Source organism: Colius striatus, chromosome 3 (genome assembly GCF_028858725.1).
Source record: "Colius striatus isolate bColStr4 chromosome 3, bColStr4.1.hap1, whole genome shotgun sequence".
In the NCBI taxonomy this organism is placed as follows: Eukaryota; Metazoa; Chordata; class Aves; order Coliiformes; family Coliidae; genus Colius; species Colius striatus.
In genome coordinates this window covers 24,669,551-24,691,654 of record NC_084761.1, presented here as the reverse complement: position 1 = coordinate 24,691,654, position 22,104 = coordinate 24,669,551, and the positions used below count along the sequence as shown (strand labels likewise).

Genomic DNA, 22,104 nt, shown 5'->3' with positions numbered 1-22,104 from the left:
TTTCTTGTCCGATCAGTAGGCATTGCTGAAGAGAGTCTGGCTCCACCTTCTTTATTTCCTCCCTCTTAAACTGTGTGATTATCAGTATGACTTTGTGTGAAGATGTGGGCCTATCAAGATTTTGTACAGTAGTGTCATGACTCCCTTGTTATAAATATTCTCTCAGGAATGCCATGTGACATTAAGCCAATAGTTTTGTGAAGCTGTCAGTGAGGGTAAGACCTCTCTTTCCTGTGTTATAACCTCCAGTTATGAGTCTAGGATTATGTAATTAGAGTTTACATCTTCCCAGATGCATAACCTTACAGTAATTTACACTGACACTCTTCTGTCACTTTTTGCCAATTAATTTAGTGTTGTGAGGTCCCTATATATTTCTGCAATGCAAGCATGGCTTGCTACACAAGCATCTCAGTAACACCTCCAGACTTGAAAATCTCACTGTTCCAGCCTCATCTGCATGGTGTCTGTGAAGACGTGGATTAATTGTTTTGTTGGCATTTTAATGCTTGAAGTAATCACTTAACTATCCTAAGCTTTCTATCCTTTCACCAGGTTTCAGTCCATAAGAGACTTTTTCTACAATCACATGGTGACTTGGGTGTCTTTAACAAACCTTGGTATGAAAGGTGGTCAAAAGCTTATTTCAAACCCAGGATGAAAATCCAGTATGTCTACTAAATGCACTTCAATTACATACTTTTTTTACAACTTTTGAGAATTCCAATTAGCTAGAAACTCAGGATTTCCCTTTAAAAATGCCACTTAGCCAAACAGACTGCTTTCCATGCATTAAGACATCTCTTTTTTTATTACAGTCTCCTATCTTGACAGTGAAGACAGACAGAGCCAGTGGTCTGTATCTCCCAGGATTACACACAGCACAATTTCCTAGCTAGCATTTAAAGTGGCAATCCATAGTCTTCTGGCAGTAACTCTTCACTAAGTAGTCAGCTTTTAAAACTTCATCAACTCTGTAATTTCTCATTATCTCTTGGTTATGCTCTGATTTTCCAATGTTAAATCTAGGACACAAGAACATAGTTTGACTTTCTTCACATCCTGTATTTTTTCCCTCAAGTTTGTCACTATGTCAGAACTGACTATGCAGCGACTATTGACAGTATTTGTGTTAATTTCTTGTTACGTGTAAAAATCAAAAGACTATCACATATTCAATACTATACATCATATGAGCTAAAATGATCACTTCCCCGAATCATGTTGCTGTGTTTGTTCAGTATTATAGTTTTAAAAGTCTAAAAATGGTTTGAGAAGCTTAGTTTTATGGTGTCTTACTTTAAATGCCTTAAGATAAATAATTTTCAGCAGTGCTGGGTACTTTTGCTCTGAAAATCGAGAAAATTTGTTTTCAAACCAGATAAAACTCAAAATGCTTACTATCACTTACAAGGTCATAGAATCACAGAATCATAGAATCATAGAATAGTAGGGGTTGGAAGGGACCTTTAGAGATTATCTAGTCCAGCCCCCCCTGCAGAAGCAGATTCACCTAAAACAGGTTGCATAGGAATATGTCCAGGCAGGTCCTGAAGACCTCCAAGGAAGGAGACTCCACAACCCCTCTGGGCAGCCTGTGCCAGGCCTCCGTCACCCTCACAGTGAAATAATTTTTTCTTATGTGTAAGTGGAACTTTTTGTGTTCAAGCTTCGTCCCATTGGCTGAAGGAAATGCTACTTTCCAGAACCCCTTCATTTTCCTGCGTTCTTATATTGTGCACCAAATGAAGGCCCCTAACAGTCATGACATGAAAAAAATAGCAAACACAGAAAGATCATAGAAATATTCAGACTATGCAACAGAGCTGTGCAGAGTTGGTGGTTTTCCTTTGCAAGAGCTTGTGCAAATACTCTGTTAAATTTCATATCTGTGGGAGTCTGCATCCCCCACATCTAATTTTCAAAATCAAACTCACACAAACCCTTACTCTCTTTATAAACTTCCCTAGCTACATCTCACCTGAATTTTCCACGGTTCTGAGTTTAATAAAAGCTGGATTTAGCACTGTTATTTGGACAAGACTTGTTTTCTGATAAAGAATCCTGTTTTTCATCTGCACTAAGAGAGACATAGAATTTGGTGTTTTATGATGTTTTGCAAGACAATAGTTGTCAAAAAAGATAACTTAAAATATTGGCTTAGAGATCCAGCGAATAAACCCATCCTTTTACAAGGGAGAAAACCAACATTGTTCAAACTAATGCTTTTTATGTGTAGTATCAAATGCAATAATTATTGTAAAATGCAACACAATATTAAAAAAAAAAATTGTCTCTGTGAACAAATTCTAGTTTTTGGACAATATGCATCAAAACAAATTTATCTGCAGTGTCCACCCTTTGGTGCTGTGCCACATGTGACATTTTTTTTCTTACAGCAGTAGTTATTCTTGAAATACTTGAATGAAACCAAAGTTTACAGGTGCTAATCTTTGGTTTTAAAATAATTGTAGTGAAACTTAGGGTCTAGCATTTTTACTTGTTAACAATATTCTATTACATTTGATATCCAACCAAAATAATCAAGTACCAAAATGATCTGAGTAGCTTGCTACTACTATGAGTAGCCTGCTCTATCAAAATTATGCTTAGTACAGCATTGTATAGGAAAAAAAATGAAAAATATTTTAGTAGTATTATGAAATGGAATGGAAAGGTCCTTTTTCTTCACTACAAGTGCTTTTGAAGAGCTTATTTATGAAAGGATGCACATCACAGAAAACGGTGTTTCATGACAAGTATCAGTACTGAAAGACTTGGTTTACTCATGTTTGTGCAATGTGTTCATTCTGAAGCTATAGCTCCTAGTTTTTCAAACTTCTAAGTACAGTAGAAAGCACTATATGGTGTTGCTTTCACCAGAGACTTTGATAATGGAAATCTGACACGCTTCCTTGCTGAAGTTTGTATTGCCTTAGGCTGATTTGGGAGGCCATCTGCAAGTTACAACTGATTAATTAGCTGTGAGCCTAGGATGTGAGGAGGGCAGATGGAAGAACATGGTACTTCATTGCTCCCTGCTTTGCAAGAGCTGCCAGTCCAACACCTGACCCACATCAAGGTCCCAGTCTCTTTCCATGAAGACTTAGAAAGATTAAGATAAGTATGCCATAGTAATTTGTCTTTCCTCAGCTGCTTTTTCTCCCAGCTCTGTTCAGAGGAGATAGGAATGCTGACAAAGATGATGTTTAAAAAACATGAGGAAAGGGAGCTGACAGCAGTATGTTTCCAGCAGAATTCCTGCCTTGCAATCCACAGAATGTAGGCAAAACAAGTTTGGTTTTACATTTATCACTTCTAGATGTATTCCCAAATAGAAAAGCTGTGGTAGTATAAACCTAAATTTTGTCTAACAGAAAAAAAGGCATTTGAGAATCCTTCTGGCCCCTGTATGTATATATCAGATCCACTTGCACACGTCACACATAAACTCATATGACTATCTGGCCAGAGATATGGAAGAAGGGGAATATTATTTATCTTTATCTGCCCACTGAGCTTTCCACTTGTCTTCTCTCTATACACTCTGAGTGGGAAGAACAAGATTAAATAAATATTACGTTATTCTCTATACTTCTGAGAACAAAGACTTCCTCTCTAATGCTTTGGATTGCTACCCTTGTGGTCAGGTTGAGTTTACAAAGTCAAGAGAGCAAGTTGATCCCTTTGGCCTAACAACTGTGTGAACAGTGTTAATGAAAATAATATCAGAGTGATTGGAGATTTAAAAAAAAAAAGAAATCACTATTTTTTATTCTCCACATTAGGAAATGAGAAAGTCTGAAGACTAATAGAGTATGTGACAGAAATGCTAAAGATATTATTCTGTTGATAAGGTAAGTACATTTGGGAGCTCTGGTCATGAACTACCACATTTTACAAGGTCTTACACAATCACAGAGGAATATTTGATATAAGAAGTACAGCAAATTTAAGACAAACAGAGATTATTTATTCCATTCAGAGTTACAGTATTATTCTGTCATTCTCTCCTTACTCTTTTGTCAGCTACTTTTATTTGAAAATTAAGACAGATAGCAATTTATCATCTTTGATAAACAGCTTTTTCTGTGCAAACAGTATCATAGCATACCACCTTAAATGTAAGTCTCACTTCTTTCAAATTTATCACTGATGAAATATATATGCATAAGCATCACTGAAAACTGCACTTTCACAATTGTTTGGTATTTTTAAAATGGTAACAAACAATGATTTAAGATTAATTTGAGATCAACATCAAATGCATGACAGAAGATGGCTGGAAAGAGAAGGATGCAGAATTATAGCACATTTATAGTTAATGTTGAGACAGAGCTTAAGACAAAAGTTCTTCAATAAACGTGTTATCAAATATTTCACTGTATTTTGATTAAAATTATTAAAATGATATTTTGCTCCATATTAAAACATAGGGCTCTGCATTTTTCCATTAAGTACTTTTTGTCTCTTTAAATTACTTAAGAGCCCATGTTTTGAAACATTAAAATCCTGACTACAGAAAAAAAATACTTGATGACCGCTCAAAAAAAGTCCTTCCTTCTGCACAGAAACCTGAAAACAGAGTTAACCTCTGCTTATTTTCCTCTGTCATACTTGCTGACATCAGCCTTGCCATTTTCAGCTTGTCAAACAGCTCACTGACTAGCTATTTTAAACTAAATTGTAAATATTCCAGAAGCAGCCCAAAGGAAAGAAAAAAAAAATCAATATATCTAGTTTGCAAGACCTTTCCAGCTCATGATGATCTTCCAGGTGGATAATCCTGAGACTCTTATACAAACTCAAATGTGAGTCCATGCATTTAAGCACTTCAGGTCTTTGTCCATAACAAAGTGAGAAGTTCAAGGCTCCTGATACTAGCTAATGATGACATACGTGTATGGAAAATCTGGTTTACCTTTCCATCCTATTCTTCTTTACTTTCTCCTTCTCTAAACCATTTCAGGCCCATGTCTTGACATATTGAACTCCACAGGTTAGGCTGCTTTTGATTTGCGAGGAGAGTTACAATAGTTAATTACAGAGCACGGTCTTCTGTGACTCAAACATTTTGCATTTATAGGCTCTTGATACAGTCCAGAGCAAGAGGCTAACCCATATTTAATTTGTCCAACACGTTTCTGGTTAAAGTTCCATCAAATGGGTGACTGGAATCCCTCCGATTCAGCTGGAAAAGTCACTTTGAAGGAGGCGTTTATTAGCAACATTTGCCTCAGTCACAACAGGGGGCCTTGAGGGCCTGGGGAAAATCAGTGGTTGCTTATAACAGTCAAAACCAGCTATTCCCCACAGGATAAAGTGTCAATAATAGGTTAGATATTATTATTTGGAATTGATTTTACAGCGGTATAAAACGAAAGAAAATGAGACCGTCTCTTTAGGCAGCAAAGGTCTAGGCTTTGAAACGCCCTCCCTCCTGACCCCGGCAGCCCCAGCCCCAGGAAGCACGGGGAGGCTGCAGCAGGGCTGGCCTCCCACCAGCCTGCCCAGCTCTGCACAGCTGCTCCACATAGAGCATGATTAACATAGCTGAAGGCCCACGGCACTTAGCACAATTAAATCAACAGGCTGTAGCTCATTCCTTCAGTGTGAGGGGAAAAAGGCACAAAAACCAGATGCCTTTGCTTTCTTCTATCTTTATGTTTGCTGGAGCGATTTTTGTGAGTGGTTAATCCTCTCTGTGGCCCAACATTCACACGGAAATTCAATGTGCATGTGGTTTTGACTGAAAAAGTCCCAAGCTAGAATATTATTAGCTCATAGCCCAAGTCTGAAGTGATATAGTCAGTAGTTAATTCTGCGGGGTTTCTACATTAAGATGAGAAACATTGTCAGCAGCATTGTGAAGGAGTATATTGGGCAGCCCTTTACTACGAATATTTCTCTTTTCTTGAAATGGACACTCAGGAACACCTCTACAGAGAGAGCCAAAAACTCCTTTAGCAGGAGAAGTCCTGCCAGGCTCCTTCATCTTGAGGAAAATCTATTGTGTGGTCTTTTACATTGTTATTCATGAGGACTTTTACAGCACTTTACTCTCTGTAATGTCCTGAATGAGGATATAGCTTAGTAAGAGTCCTGCCATACCAAACTGTATTACTATTGTAAATGTGATAAAATTATTCTTTGCAGAAAATAGCAAAACCCATCATTAAAATATTTGTGGAATAAGAATGAATAGATGCATTAAACTGAAATGTGGATATATTCTCTCTCTTTAGTGTCCCAACCAGAAATGGTAAGCAAAAGTTCCTCTTGTTCAAGCCAGCAATTATTATAATTTCCTAGTTATTCCACTGTCCCTAGAAAATTTATTTTTTCCTCAAAAGCATTAATGTTCAAATGTTTCACAGAACTTAAGCTCCTCATTGACAAATACCACTAGCATTTAGCCTAAGCTTATGTCTTGAAATGCTACAGGCACTTAGGAGTCGAAGTCTCAGTGAAACCCTGATACTCACAACTCCTTTCTGAAAACAGACTTGCTCGTAAATCATTGAACATTTTGTCCAAAAAACAGAGCTACATTTTTACCCTGTTGTAATCAGCTACAAATGCACAGGTCCAATTGGACTTATTCCCAGCAATATCACATCTGATTTCCACCAACTCTATGTAAAACCTTGACTGTATAAAACCAATTTTCAATCTTTTCTTCTTCTTTTGAGGCAGTTTTGTGGATTCTTTTTTCTCCACCTTTATTCCTTCTCTCTTTGCCTTCTTTACACTCTCTTTTTAGTCTTCTCTTTTGTCAGTGTTGATCTCTCCATTCAGTGATTCTTCATTGCCCCTTTTCATAAGACTTCAAAATTAGTTTTAAGCACGTTAAAACCAGGAAAATAAGACCAAATCTCATAACAAACAGTATTCTGAAAGAATCCAGAGTGTATCTAGAAAAAGTTGCAGGTGGGTTTGTTGTTTTTTCCAAAAAAAAAAAAAAAAAAAGGTTCACTGCTCTACCACTCTCAAAAGGTCCTCTGGGTCCGAAGGTGGAGACCATAGTGCCCTTGATGGAGACGGTATAAATTACTTGGCCTAAGTGAAGAATAAGATGATATTTGTTCTTTCCACAGCAAAAATGCATTAGCCAGAAAAACTTCTAAACCTGTCAATGCATTGCCTTCTCTCAATGAAATCAAAGAAACATTTACATACAGAAGGTGTTTAAATAGATGTTAACAGAACATCATAGTTACTGCCAGGGGCCTGCCTTCTCCACATCCCAGTGCCATCTTCTTGACATTCAGCAGCCTTGCATCAGCCCATCACCCAGCTGTGCCCTGAGCTTTCACAAAGGAGGGGGCTGGATCTGGCCAAGAGGGAGAAAAAGCTGAGAACTATCTTTTCATGCGTATTTGGAAATCCCAGGGATAAGAGTACTATTACAAACACTGTGTTATCCTGCAGTATTTCACAGACCTTAATGTGGGTTTTCTTCTCGTACTCAGCTTGTATAAGGCAAAAAAAAGAGTGTGTCCTGTACTTTCTCTACTTCTGAATTGCAAACTAATTGTTAAATCTCTGTAGTAAACATGGTCATATTCAGTAGAGAGGACTGTTCTCGCTCTGTTGATACCTTATATACAGCTTATATTCACCCTCATTCTTTTCCCTGAGGTGTCACTTGACTATGAATTTCAGAGTTTGGAGGATGTTGGTAAATTTTCCTCACTTTCAGGATTAGGTCAACTTTGAGAAAACAGTGCTGGTGTAAATACACGTCAGACTGCAGTGCTACATTGCTCAGCTGGGATGAGCTGGAAGTAAAAAATGACTAGTTTCACAATTATGATACAGGTATCCTTCTCCTACAATACACAGAAAGTACCAAAAACCTGTCCCAACTTGCTTCCTCGCTCCCCATTATCAGTGCATATCCTTTGCATTACAGAAAAAGAAACAGCCCTTATGGGACCATGGTTTGATTTACATCATCACAGAGCAAATATATTAAATAGTTATTGGAGAAGATTTTTTGCCATGTCCTTGGTGCAGTGCTTTCTGATGAAGTGTGCACAAAACCACATCTGGTCTCTTAAGCTATGGAAACATTGTATGATTCATGTGGTAAGGGCTGATGAAAAAAAGAGACCAGTGAAATCTTCAAACCTAAATACGTGTACCAAATTTGGGGGTCTCATTCTGGTAACAGCCAGTACTAAGCTGTGAAAATGTAATTAAAAATGTGTGATGTTACATGGGTCCAAACATAGCAGGAGATTCCAGTGTGAAACCTAATGTGCCACATGAAATACTGAACTTAGGTGAAGCTTCTGACAATATGACATTTCTAAAAAAGATAACATCCATACAACCAGCATGAAACTACAAATTTCCATGTCTCCTTTTACAAAGAGTACCAAGATAAACACATTTTTCTACTCTTATGAAGAGAAGCTGCTAGATTTCTACCTGGAATTAGGATGTCTGACTAACAAATCTCTGAAAATATATCCTGTTTTCATAAATATTTTGCATACATAGCTTTCTAAACAATTTTATATTTAAGACTCTAAATATGACATGAATATTTTTTCAAGCAAGTTACTAATCTAGCTAGTTATATTCATAGAATCACAGAATGGCAGGGGTTGGAAGAGACCTCTAAAGATCATCTAGTCCAACCCCCTTGCTCAAGCAGGTCCACCTAGATCAGGTCACTCAGATCTGCGTCCAGATGGGTTTTGGAAACCTCCAAAGAAGGAGATTACAAGTAGCTTGGAGTATTTTGGCTGTTTGGATTTGTGCTGAAGGAGATAAATAATATTTTTAATTATGCAAAATCAGTGTCTTCAGGTGGATTTAAAATCGTTATTGTACATAAGCAATGCCAAGATTTGTTTTCAAGTTTTCAGTTTGATTTCATATTTATGATAGTTTTATTTTTATTTTTTAAATAGGAGCAGGTAGCAGCACTGGGTTCTGGTATTAATTACACATGGAAACAGAAAACCTGAAGTAAATCTGGTAGCATTTTAAGAATCCAGCTATTGTCAATTCATCTGGAATTCATTGGGCTACCCCTGGCTGTAATAAATTCATGCTGTATTAGTAGAAACATCACATGTACACTAATAGATGTTCTACTGAGATCAGTATTATTTAATTGACTCAAAGGATTAGTTTAAGATCAATTTTCTTTTAACTATATTTTAGCATAGCTTTCTACTGAAGCACAGCTTCCCACAAGACAGAGGAAAAGCGTGCATAAGAAAATTCACAGTATCTGACATTTTTGTCACCTTAGGAAAGACACATAAAGAATTACAATTATATAATCTATCCACCATGTAAATAAATACGTTATGTTTATTTATAATATAATTTTCTCTCTGAGAACCAAAACATTCAATCTACAAAATTGTACATATGCAGATTCAAGAGAGGTATTACAATGCATCTAAGTAGAAATTATGTATCTTACTTAAACTAAAAAATATTATTCAAACAATCTGTAAAGAATTACTGAGCAGTACCAGCTGCACAGTTTTGCTTTTTCAGGCATGCTAAATAAGAAAACACAAATAAGAAGCAGAAGATTTCCCTGGTATCAGTTGCATGGTTAGGATAGAGTAAGTAATAGAAAAACAATAGCTTGGATACTCTGGGTTGGAAAAGGAAGATGCTTTTAACTGTTTGCTATGTCTTGTGAACTTTATCAGAGAGACCAATGTGACTAGTGTTTTCAACTTTGGTCCTGTTCACCAGTAAGGTTATATTTCCTTCTTGAGGTAGCTGGCTAAGATGAACAGGCTAGTAAGACATCAAGACTCAGATCCATTTAATAGAATCCATCAGTGCTTCAAGACTGCTAAGAAAAAAAATAGCTCTTCCTGAGTGTATTGGTTCAGCATCAATTAATAAAGTATTAAAAGTAAAAAGAAAGAACTGATAAGCTCACTGCTTCTCACATTTTTATGCCAACCTCAGTAATGTCTTCAGTTAATGCTATGCCAAAGGAACAGTGAAATGCAACCACAGACAACGAAACAAACATGTCTAAAATGAGGCCTTTTCTCCTAACGAGCCGATAGGAAACTAACTGAATGTGCAAGTACACAACTAAAAGCATATGACTAAGAATTTTGTTAAAAAAAGTCTTGCAGTTCCAATTCTCATTTCTACCTACCCTCCTCCACTAGAGATCCTGGAGGGGAAAAAATGGCATCCCTTTTTCCCTGTGCTTTGAAGACAGCGCAGCTTTCTTAATTTTCAGTTTACAGAAAGAAAACACTGCAGCAAGCAGAAAAGAGGAGATAAATGGGGGATATGTGGTTTGGACAATTCTGCTTTTCTCAGTGTATTCCACCTATGGACATCAAGCCTTAGAAATCATCAACATTCCTTACAGCAAACAGGTGCACTCTCATCTTTTTATTTCAGATTACCTTCCTCCCTGATTCTATCAATCAGTAGCAGAAAAAGCTCTTGGCAGAATTTAGGCCCATGACTATAAATATAATCGTCTGAAGACCTAAATCAGAATTTAGAAGAGCTACTTTCTTAGGAAACAAGATTTACACATTCATGTATCGTGTGTGTATTCATTGGGCTAAGCCATTCACCTCAGTAACTTTAAAACTCTGCCAGTCCCCATCAAAAGATGTTAAATTTCTAGTTTTCAGGATAGGAGAGAAAACCTACTAATGCCCATGTGGGAAAGGAATGATATCTCACAATTCTTAGTAGGCATCAAATTCACACAGGATGGTATTATGAATGTCCTAAATGTGGAAAAAGGTTGAAGGAAGTTTGCATCTTAGCAGACCTCAGCAAATCCATTTCCAAGTTATTCTCTTTGTCCTGTGGTTTTTCTTACAATTCTACTCAATTCCATATGTCTCATTTATCTTTCTTTTCCTCTCTTCAGATTATCTGGCAATGCTTCCAGGTTCCTACTACTTCAATGTCACCTGTTTTATAGTGACTTTCATTTTAATAATCATAAGCTATAGTAACATATATATCAAGTTCAAACTTCCCACTATGCAAATTCAAATACAGCTTTTGTTTCTTTAGGTCACCTATCTTATTGCTCTGAAGTTATGTTTGTGTGGACCCTTTAATCAGCTTCAAAACTCAAAAAAAAAAAAAAAGAAAAAAAAGAATTCTTGCAATCTGTGTTTTCATGATGTGTGTCCTACCCCCAAAAGCCAAAAAATTGAAATGGACAGAAATGGCACAAACAGGAGGAAACATGCACAGACAGTAAGGAGGAGAGGCAAACATGAACTCCAGCTTGTCTGTCTTCGGAGATAAGACAGTAGGAAACTGTTGTTGTTGTTGTTTTCAAACCTAATTATCCAGTGGAGGCAATACTTTGTATTATTTTTCTCTTGCAGTTACTTTAAATACTGGAGTATCTGCACCTCTTTATGTATTCTGCATTTCTCAGTTCTTCTCTCAATAAATATTCACAACTATCCTTCTGTTGTGGTTCAAATTGTATTGTGGACTTTGATGCATGACCAAGAAGCACCACTCCCTTGTGGTATGGTTAAGAAAATGCCTGCATTTAAGGGAAATATCATAGCAACAAATGGTCTGGCCTTACACTAATCATCTACTACATTTCTGCTTAAAAGAATCTGCAAAAAAGCTCAACAGGGAGGTCTGCCAAGTGTCCCCTGGGATAGCCTTTGTGTGAAAAGGGGTACTTTGGAAGTTAATTAGAGACAATCTGGTTTTCATACTGAGTTTTAAAAAGCCAATTAGACTTAACAGGAATTCAAATGATTCTCATTCACATTTGTTTGATATGGTTACTATTATAATTCAGGTATTCATAGCAAAACAGCAAAAAGGATATTAAAAGTAACAGTAAAAGAATCACAACTTGCTGGAATTCAATTCTCTTACAGCAAATTTATCCCTTGTGTAAGAGTTGTGAAAGCACTGAGGATTAATTAAACAATGTAAGAAAGATATACTCACAAAAGAACTACAGAACTTGTTAACATTTACCAAACCAATCATTCAGGCAGGAAAAGGAGACCTACTTTGTGAAGCATGGATGGGTGAAAAAGACTCATTATAGCGCCTTCATCAAGCACACCCAACAGCAACAGTCTTCCTTTGAAGACAAAAACATATATTCAGGAGAAGAACTGAACTACAAGGGGCAGAAATTATGTAGCAGCCACCAACCAGTTATATAACTACGTTTCCATATAGTACAGCATTTTGATGACAACAGAAGAGCTATGCTGCATGGCAGGGAGCAGCGAAGAGATCCTTGAACCAAGTCTAACTAATTTTTGTGCTTCAACAAAGGGTCATAGAGTATTATTAACTCTAAAGCCCTGCTGCAACTGGATCCAGAATAGATCCCCAGGTCTATTTTAGGACAGGTATCTGCTTTTGTTTGTAAACCAGCTATTGGCATGCAAGAAAAAGAGGCTCTGCATACTGTACGCAGCTAGGTGGAGCTAGGAATAAGACCTGAATAATGCTGGCAGGAAGTGGGACTCTGTGGAACAAGGTGAGTGCTGAGCTGGGACCACTCAGCACAATGGACACCTTGCACTTGACAGCTCATTTTACTTTGGCAGTCTTAGCCCCACACTATGATAGTAATATCAACTAAATCAAATGCATTTCCTCTTACAAAGTTAAAAAGAAATAATAAAAATAAAATTTAAGACAATAAAAATTAAGAACTACCACTTTACACTTACATATTATTTTTCCAAACTGTGTCAAGAAACCAAACCATCTGGAACCTATGCAGAATTCTGGAGAGAAGGTATGCTATTATAAGATGTTAACATTTCTGTCTTTATGCTAATACAGGCACTGGTCTAGGATTAGCAGAAAGGAAATTATTCTCTGTTTCTGAAGTGCCACATAAAATTTCTCAGGTCTGGATCTTGTGTAGCTTTGTGTGTTGCATGCCCACAATTCAGCCTCTCTGAAGCCTGTGACTGCCCTGACGAAATGTCCACTTCATCAGTCCCAGCAATGAAAACACCAGGAGCTCTGAGAAGGTCCTTTCTCAGACAAATGTCTTCTAACCTGGACAACACTAACAGCTAGGCAGTGTAAACAACTCTTTACTTTAACCAGCTCTTAGATGATTCCTGTGTGAAATCTGCTGGAATGTTCTTGAATCCTGCTCAGTCATTAGTGGGGAAACTACCTCTTTGTTTCCAATTTAGTCCCTGCCTACCTACTTATTGTGCAGGTTCACAAAGCTGGACAGCAAATGATTAAATCAATAATGATAATGATGATGATGATATAATAACATTGACTTTTTGTCAAAATGCTTGCTGAACAGAAGAAAACATATTTGGATGAAAAATGAAATCATGAAGTTCCAGTGTAACTGATCTCAAGTATCTCCTTTTTTTTCTCACTGAAATGTTCACATAACTGTATTTTTTGTCAAAACTATATTTAGCCAGAATATGTTCAGATAAATCTTGGTCTTACTCTGATCAGAAGCACTGACTTCACACTTCTGATTATGGCTGTGTATTATAACATAGTACTTTAACTGCACTCTTGAGTTAGAATCATACACTTCAATTGTGTGACCTTTATTTTAATAATACCAACACCAAACTCTCCCTATGGAGTTTCTAGAAATACCGGTCTCATAGCAGGTATGAGACAGCGCTGACCCTCCCTCCCACATGGAATGATTGTTTTCTTATAACTGTCAGTTATAACTACTTCGGTCAAATACTGCTAATCGTGACAACTTCCAACTTCAGTCTTCAGCTAGCAATGCCAAGATCAGCTGGTGCTTTAACAAAAGTGGCATATAGTGCCATCTATCATATTCCAATGTGCAAATATATATGTTCTCAGGATACGAATTTTTATAATTTGGGGGAAGCACATAAGAATATTTTCTTATGAATAAAGCTGTCACTCCAAAAGTGAGAAATTCATGTAAACATGGTTTAAAAAAATTAAATTTAGCAGCCTGGAATTTATGGAAAATACATGAATCAAAGGAAAGCTGTGGCCTGCTTCTAGAGAAGGAAGAATCAAGAGCTGAAGACATTCAATACATTGCTCAGAATGGCACAAGAGACAATGTGGGGTGTTTTTTTTACAAAATAGTGTTTGCACTGCACCAAAATACTTTTAAAAAATATTTTTAAAACTTAACAGTAACTCAAGAAAAAATAAACAGACTCTTATCCTTGTGCATGTAAGTAATTTCATTAACATTCATTATGGCAAAGAGTGCCACTGAGAGGTCACTGAGCCTTTCTCTGAAGAAAAAAGTAAACGAGATGCATCTGACAGGCTAAGCACTTCTGCAGATCCCTGAGGTTTCCCCAGTTCTGCCAAATTTCATGACAAAATGAAGAGAATCCAAGACTTTCTGTGGTGTGTAGATGATGACTGGGGCTATGAACACTTTAGTATTGTCAAGAGACAAAGGAGATTGCTTAGTCCCAAAGCCTTTGTGCCCAAAGCCCATAAGATGCCTATGATGCACAATGTCCAAAGAGTGTGGGCAATGAAGTTAAGATGATTAAGGGACTGGAACATCTCTCCTGTGAGGAAAGGCTGAGAGAGTTCGGATTGTTTAGCCCAGAGAAGGTCTCCATCTCTGGAGATATTAAAAAACCATCTGGATATGTTCCTATGCAACCTGATCTAGGTGAACCTGCTTCTGCAGGGGTGGTTGGACTAGATGATCTCTAAAGGTCCCTTCCAACCCCTATCATTCTATGATTCTATGATATGGTCCTAGGTAAGCTGCTCTAAGCGTCCTTGCTTGAACAGGGAGATTGGACAAGATGAACCCCAGAGGTTCCTTCCAACCTCAGCCATTCTGGCATTCTCTATCTTCTTCAAAGTGCTAAAACGAACATGTGTTGTAAATAAGTACATGTTGAATTACATGTGTAACCTTTTCTATTACCTGAAAAAAGGCATCACAGGAAACTGAAATCAAATCCACCAGAGCAAGTATATATATATATCTATCTCTTAAAAATATACTATATTATTTGATTATAATATATTATATAATAATATATTGTAATGTATTATTATAGATCAAAATATTTTAGAATATATAATACAATATATTATTGTTATTATGTATATATCTAATATAAATACGTCTGAGAAGCAAGAAGATAAAGACATATAATCATAGATATAAATTCACAGTGTAATATTAGATATATATCTAATATAAATACGTCTGAGAAGCAAGAAGATAAAGACATATAATCATAGATATAAATGAGGACTATTTGAAAGCTGACATACTTGTGACTATTTCACTGCCACACACCATGTAAATTTACATCTTTCCTGGTTCCTCATATTATTCAGAACTCATTTTTTCATTTTCCTCATATATAGACAGATTCAGATGATATATAAAATCTGCCAGCAAGCTGTTGCCAAATTTAGTATACATGTGATTTTGACTTTTTAGTTTAATTGACATTTTGCTTATTTAAGTATAAAAACTGTCCACCGAGGACAAAATACTCACTTTTAACAGGGTCGCAGAAATATCAGCAACAGCAATCCATAAATAACTAAAATTATTTTTATATTCCCAGAAAACAGTCACTGTGTCAAATGGAATGGAGGTCTGATGGGGAGGGAATATCTTTTTCTAGGAACAATATTCTGCTTCACAAAACCAAGTCCAGTGATGGAGAGCAATCCTGTCCAAATATCAACACAGTTTCTAGTGTTCCATTTAATAATATAGTAAACCACATGGAAGAATATTCATTCTGAAACCTATAAATAACAGCACCTTTACCAAATACAAGGAAAGACTGGCTTCAGATCTCACCTTAATTCTGTTGAAGATATCAGTAATTTAACGCTACAGATCTGAAAAGATGGAGACATGTATTTCTAATGCCACATTCCTAGACCATGTCCTGTTAGTGTTTTTTCATATTTTTCATGAAAAATCAGTGCAGGTGTCAATAGAGATGGAGTATCATGTCCACATCCTCTGCATAAGTAGATTTTTTTTCCCCTTTTATGAACAACATTGCCATTTGCTTGGTAAATATGATGCAAAATCAACAAGTAAAACGTGTAAAAACCTGAAGGTCAGTACAAACTATTATGACTTCTGAATATATGTGCAACCTCGTTGGCCAAAATGTGCCCAGGGACAGAGCAAGGTTAAGGCCACTACGGAGATGAAATCTAAACATCATCACTGTGATGCAAAATGCATGTGTGGCAGTAACTGGAGATAGCCATTCACAGTGTAATAAAGCTTCTGGCAGAGAGGGTTCATCAGTCTGGTCATGCTGTTGAGTGGAAAGAGCTACATGTGATGCTGCGCAAGTTGAAGAGAACACAAAACAATGCAGATCATTTTACCTAGTAAATTAACAAAGGCAGCAAGTAGATATGGTAAATATTCCTGCAGCGTTTGGGGAGATTATTTAGACAATAACAACTAGAGATACATACCTCTAAAGTTTACTATCATTAGGGGAGCATGTCTTTATTATCATTTCCCACTAATATTGTTTTGTGGCTTTTTTAACGCTGTTTATAAAGAAAAAGTCATATAAACAAATGCATTAGTCATTAAAAAGAAATATTAAGAGACAGTTTCTGTCATGAGTTTAACTCAGAGGAGGAGATCTCAGTAAGTAATTTTACTGGTATTGAAAAAGCTTATACGAAGTTAAATTATATGGAAAGTAATGTATGTGAAACACATAATAACTTGGCAGCTGGACTGTGCTTCTGAGCTCTCTTTGCCAGGTCTGACCATTAAAACTCAATCTTTTCCTTTGCCCTTCTGCCTTCAAATGGATTTTCAATTCCCCTTTGTTCTGTGGCAGTCTGAACAGATGGGACAGAGAATGTTGCTCAGCCAAACTAGCCTAAAGGTTGATGATAATAACACTTCTCTGGGCATGGGAGATGAGGATTTGGGTTCCTTCTGGATGCAAAAGTTATTGAACCTCAATTTTCTCTATGCTAGATGACTGTTCTCCTACTATATTATTAAATAAGTGAGTGTGGACACCATCACTGTCACATTTCTAAGGGAAAAAAAAAACCCTACAACATCAGAACCTCTCTGTTCTTTGAAATGAAGGGATGGCAATGAGCAAGGCATCTCCCAAGGTAGAATTGGCAGAAATTCAATGTGCCTAAGCTTGTAGGACTTTTAAATCCTTTGTTGGAAACTTAGATATAAACTTATTGGCCCAAGTTCACACAAAGTCCTTTGTAAGCAAGGATGGAAATGAGGCACTGGCACTGGCTCCCAAGTGCAGTAGCCACAAGGGACAGTGTCACCTTGTAAAGCACGGTATAGTCATGCTGCAGAGACCATTTGCAATACAAAGCTTAAGCAAAGAGCACAGCAAATCAATGACACTATCCCTTGATGTAACTGGGTCAGTCCACTATTAACCAGTAATATCATCTCCTCAAGCAGGAGGTCTGCATAATTTTCCTCTCCTGTTTCAACAGATTATATTGTATTTCTGTAAAAACTGCAGTAACACTGCATCTAAATATATATATTTAGATTGTTCAATTTTTTTTTGTTCTCTCTGACAAATGTTAGATTATTGCATAGGTTTCTGTGTCATTACATGTAAATCCACATCCATAGACTACATTAACATCTTTAAAGGTTTAAATAAATGTACTAATACAAACATGTAGCAAATAATTTTGCTAACACAAATGAAGTACGACTTTGCTTTAGCTCAATGAATTTTCCTTGGTAGCAAGAACGACCTGAACTTTAGAGTATCTACTCCTGGTCTACCTGTCCACTGTTGGATTATAGCCAAGAAATAGCTTACCTTGAGCAATATGCCATGTTTTAACTCAAATCAGATTTCAAGGAAGGAAGAGTGTAAGGAATAACTATCATCAAACTGCTACTCACATTACCAAGCCATCTGGTTTCCATTTTTACACTCCTAACAAAATCAGATAATGAGGCTTGGATGAGGCCATCCATTGTGCAGGAGATGCAAATAAATAGCATGAAGTTTCAAGTAGTTTGCTCTTCTCCAGTTTTTCTCATATGAATTTTTCCACTGTGGACTAAGACAACAAACTCTGGTTGTTTTCCTAGCTATTTTGCAAATGGTCCAACTGTCCACTCTTAACTGATTTTTCTTAAGGGCAAACTGAATCCAAAATAGTCTTTCCTGGTTTTTTAAGTGGTTGCCAGACTGAAAATCAATGATTGAACTCTAAGAAACACTTAAATATTTATCTATGACTTGACGAATATAATTAAAAAATAATTAAGAAGTGGCACATTTCACCTTCCACATGATTTATATGATGAACAGAGAGACAAGTTTCTTTACCCTTACAGTGGAATTATGCAAGCTTTGTTTGATGCTTCCCATACCTATCTCAATGCTGTTCTTGTCCAAAGGCATTTTCCATAATTGCTTTTAAGATGTCAACGTTAGTACACAAATATTGCCATGATTTTCAGATAAAAGTATTTTTAACAGTCCATGTTACTGCAAGACTGCTCATGCCTCTTCTGCCATTAACCAGCAGAGCACATGAGCTCTGACGAAGACATCATAGAAAGTTTAGAAATCAGGTATTTGTCTCCAGCAGAGAAGATTAAACTTTCCAAGGTATTAATGTGCAGCAAGAGGTGCAGCTAGTGAGGTGTAGAAGAAGGACTTGGGGTATAGTCCCAGTACATGTGGCCTGAGTGCCTCAATTAAATATTTTAGCTCACCTCACAGTCACAACACATTGATGATGATTTGTTCTAGTTTTTTCTTTTAAGAAATATATCCATACATTTCTCAAAACCTGTGAAAAATCATGTTTTTCTTGAAATAAATTACGTTCTTTAAAGAATTCCTCTTTCCATACAGGAATAGATATCTTGTTTGGAAAGTCATCCTCTACCAATTTATTAAACTATCCAATACTTCAGAGAAAGAATTTGAATATTTTCCATGCCTATTTTCAGTAATGATTATTCTGACAACAGGACATCTAATTTGCCTGGGGATTTAACTGCAACAAAAAATGCATAAACACTCCAATTTTCAAGAGGAAATTAAGGAATTATTAATATTTTTCTTCAAATATTTGTAACACTAATAATATGCTTTTCACAATATATTACCTCTTCAGTTTTCAGAATTTACAACACAATTAATTGAACAAGTCCATCAGAAGTGACACAAGTACAAAGCAATCACAAAATAACAATTGACATTTAACATGTTGTAATCATTACAATAGAAATCTATCAAATGGCCTTATGGTCCTATCAACATATATACTAACAATCTCCTGGACCCTTTTTTTTTTTCTCAGTATCTCTGGCCCTTGATAGTCTAAAACTCTGCTGATAAATGTATTCTAGTGTTCTTTAGAAGATTGATTTAAATTGAAACTGCAGTATAACTGCTTAGTAAGTCTAAACTACCCAAGAACTCCTTAGTTTTCTATTAACATTAATAGGAAAACATCAGAAGCGACAGGAGCTAACTTAAACTGGATTAACATTCACCTTTCAAATTATCAACCTTCAGGTTGGGAATGAAACAGTAGAGGGGATTAAGCTGTAAAGAGCTGCATTCAGTGGATTTCACATTGCCTTTTACCACTATAACATGACATCATCAAACACTATGGAGTTTTCAAGGTACAGAAAGCTCATTCAAATAGTGCTTCTTCTGATTCTGTAAATAGAATTCCTGTCTTCATTTAACATCTTTAAATTGTCTTTAGTGCAACAGCAGCTAAACATAAAAATTGGGCAACAAGTTAAGTATATAAAAAGTACATAATTGTAAAATGAAACCACTGGAGGTCAGAGCTAAACTGAAACGGTGCAAATAATACATGTGGCTGGTGCCATCTCCCGGTAGTTTAGAGGTAAAACCATCACAAATACTTCCTACATTTTTTCCTATGTACTCTTTAGAAAAATGTCAGGACCTGCTGCATGGGGTAAAAAGGGAAAAAAAAAAAAAAGGAGAGAGAGAAAGAGATAATTGCATGTTCTACAGAAGTAGCTTTCAAAACTCACAAAATCCATAAAATATTATTTAACTGTACAAGGTGGTCAGTTTCTTACGTTCAAGCTAAATGGTGTTCTTACATTGGCTTAAATAAGGAAATCTCAATTCTCTTTCATTATATAAAAGAAACAAGTAGTCACCAGAGTAAGTCTAATTTCAAAGTCTATTCAGTACAACTAATAACATTTAAAATGAAAATTAATTTTAAAAGTTTCTAGCCAGTGTTCAAAACTCAATGAATGTGATCAGACCCTGGAGTGTGTCCGTGCTAGTTCATAAGCACAACTGGATTGAAGGTGCAGCCCACTATCAGTGAATCCAGAGTCATGACAGTTCACAGGAGGTGAACGCGTCTGGACTGGTCGTGGCAAATTGGGCATCACTCAGAATTTAAACCTAGCCGCACCTAACCTCTCACTTCAGTGAGGTGAGTTAGAACGCAAGAGGGTTTATTTTCTGCCAAACCACTCTGTCTCCTTTTAATGTGACACCCTTTGAGAAGCCTACTCATCATATTAGATGTTATAATGCAGCTTATTAACCCATACTAACACATTTTAAAATTGACTTATGTTAATATGTACATAAAATTCAAGACAATCTTTCTCAGTTGCATCCTCTTTCATTGTTGTTGGTAAAAGAATCCAATATTGCTGTCTTTAACAATACTCCATGGCCTCTGTTTTAAAAAATAGCATCAGCCAACTTGAAATGTTATAGCTATTCAGACAGCTGACACAAGGCACCCGTACTTCTCCTGCAAACTTTAATGCTACACAGACTGTTGAAAACAGACTTAATCAACAACAACAACAAATAAAACAAAATTAGTGTGGTAATAAAATGCCTTTCAAAGAGTGCAGTATTTTACATTAATTGCAGAGTTTTAATTCCAGAGAATAATGAAACACCAAAGGAATCCTGGATGAGAGGTATGAATACAAAATGGAAGGCAATAAAGCAACTCACTCACAGCAAAGTGATTTAAGATAGGAAATGGATTTAAAGATTTAGAAGATATTAAAATAACTCTTACATAAAGAAACAATAGTGGCACCTGGGTTTGCTGGTGTTCTACCCTGGGAATCTCCCAGATGCCACACTTGCCTATATCAAAGAAAAGAAACAGTTTGATAAAGGATCAGTTTCACTAAAAATCACATAAGCTCAGCCAACTGAGAACTGCCTCATCCAGCATGTGACCTACAAATACCACAAGCTGGGCTGAGGAAGTGAGAGAGCAAAATGTCTAACCTGCAGAAAAAGACAAAAAAGAGATTAATGTCTGCCATTAATGTTGAGTGCTGGCAACTACAGGGATGGACAGCATTCTGAAACCCTAAGGAGAATCAAAGTGATGCAAAGAAAATAGGAGGGGAAAATGCAAAAAAGCTGTTTCTATGCGCTCGTAAGAACAGACTGTCCTAAAGTGTGAGAAGAAATGACTTTAAAGGGTTGGAGATCTGCCAGAGAAGGTAAAGTACTAAGGCTCTGTTGGCCAGGGTAAGACTTCACTTCCCTCCAGAGGAAAAACCGGTTTTACCAAGACTTAATATGACAATTTGCTAATGTGATATGAGGGCTTTTGTAGAAAAGTGAACTGTCGTTTTATAGACTATTTTTCTATGCTGGAAGGAGTGACCTGTCCTGAGGGTATAAAAACACAAGCTAAATTTGGGAATGAACTCTGCATGTGATTTATATCCTCTAGTCTGCAGAATGACTATGGGAATGTGACCTGGATTGCCTTAAAAAAAAAAGTGAAGGCATACTAATGATTTGGATTGTCCCAAGTTCAATGTCAATTGCCACGGGGAAGCAATCATCAGATGTTGCAGAAAAGCCAAGCTAAACAGGGGACACTTCCTTCCACAGAAAGAGAATCAAAACAATTCTTTCCTAACATCAAGCTATAGTTGAGAAAAAGAGTAACGACTAAAGAATTGTAAGAGACCTAAATTAAATACAACTGGGATTTCACATTCCTTATGAAAATTAAGGTTTTATTATGAGATAATTAAAGCAAGGATAGCCAACTCCTGGTGTGCCAGAACATGTAACTCAGCCTGTCATCTTC

The 22,104-nt window shown here is 36.5% G+C and overlaps 1 long non-coding RNA gene across 1 annotated transcript in view; it reads right to left on the bottom strand.

The window, feature by feature from the left end:
* Positions 1-18,466, bottom strand: part of LOC133625224 (uncharacterized) — a 53,516-nt gene extending 35,050 nt beyond the window's left edge. The window contains exon 1 of the long non-coding RNA XR_009818521.1: positions 18,377-18,466. This is a non-coding gene — a long non-coding RNA (uncharacterized LOC133625224). The remainder of the gene's footprint in view (positions 1-18,376) is intronic.
* Between the last annotated feature and the right edge of the window lie 3,638 nt (positions 18,467-22,104).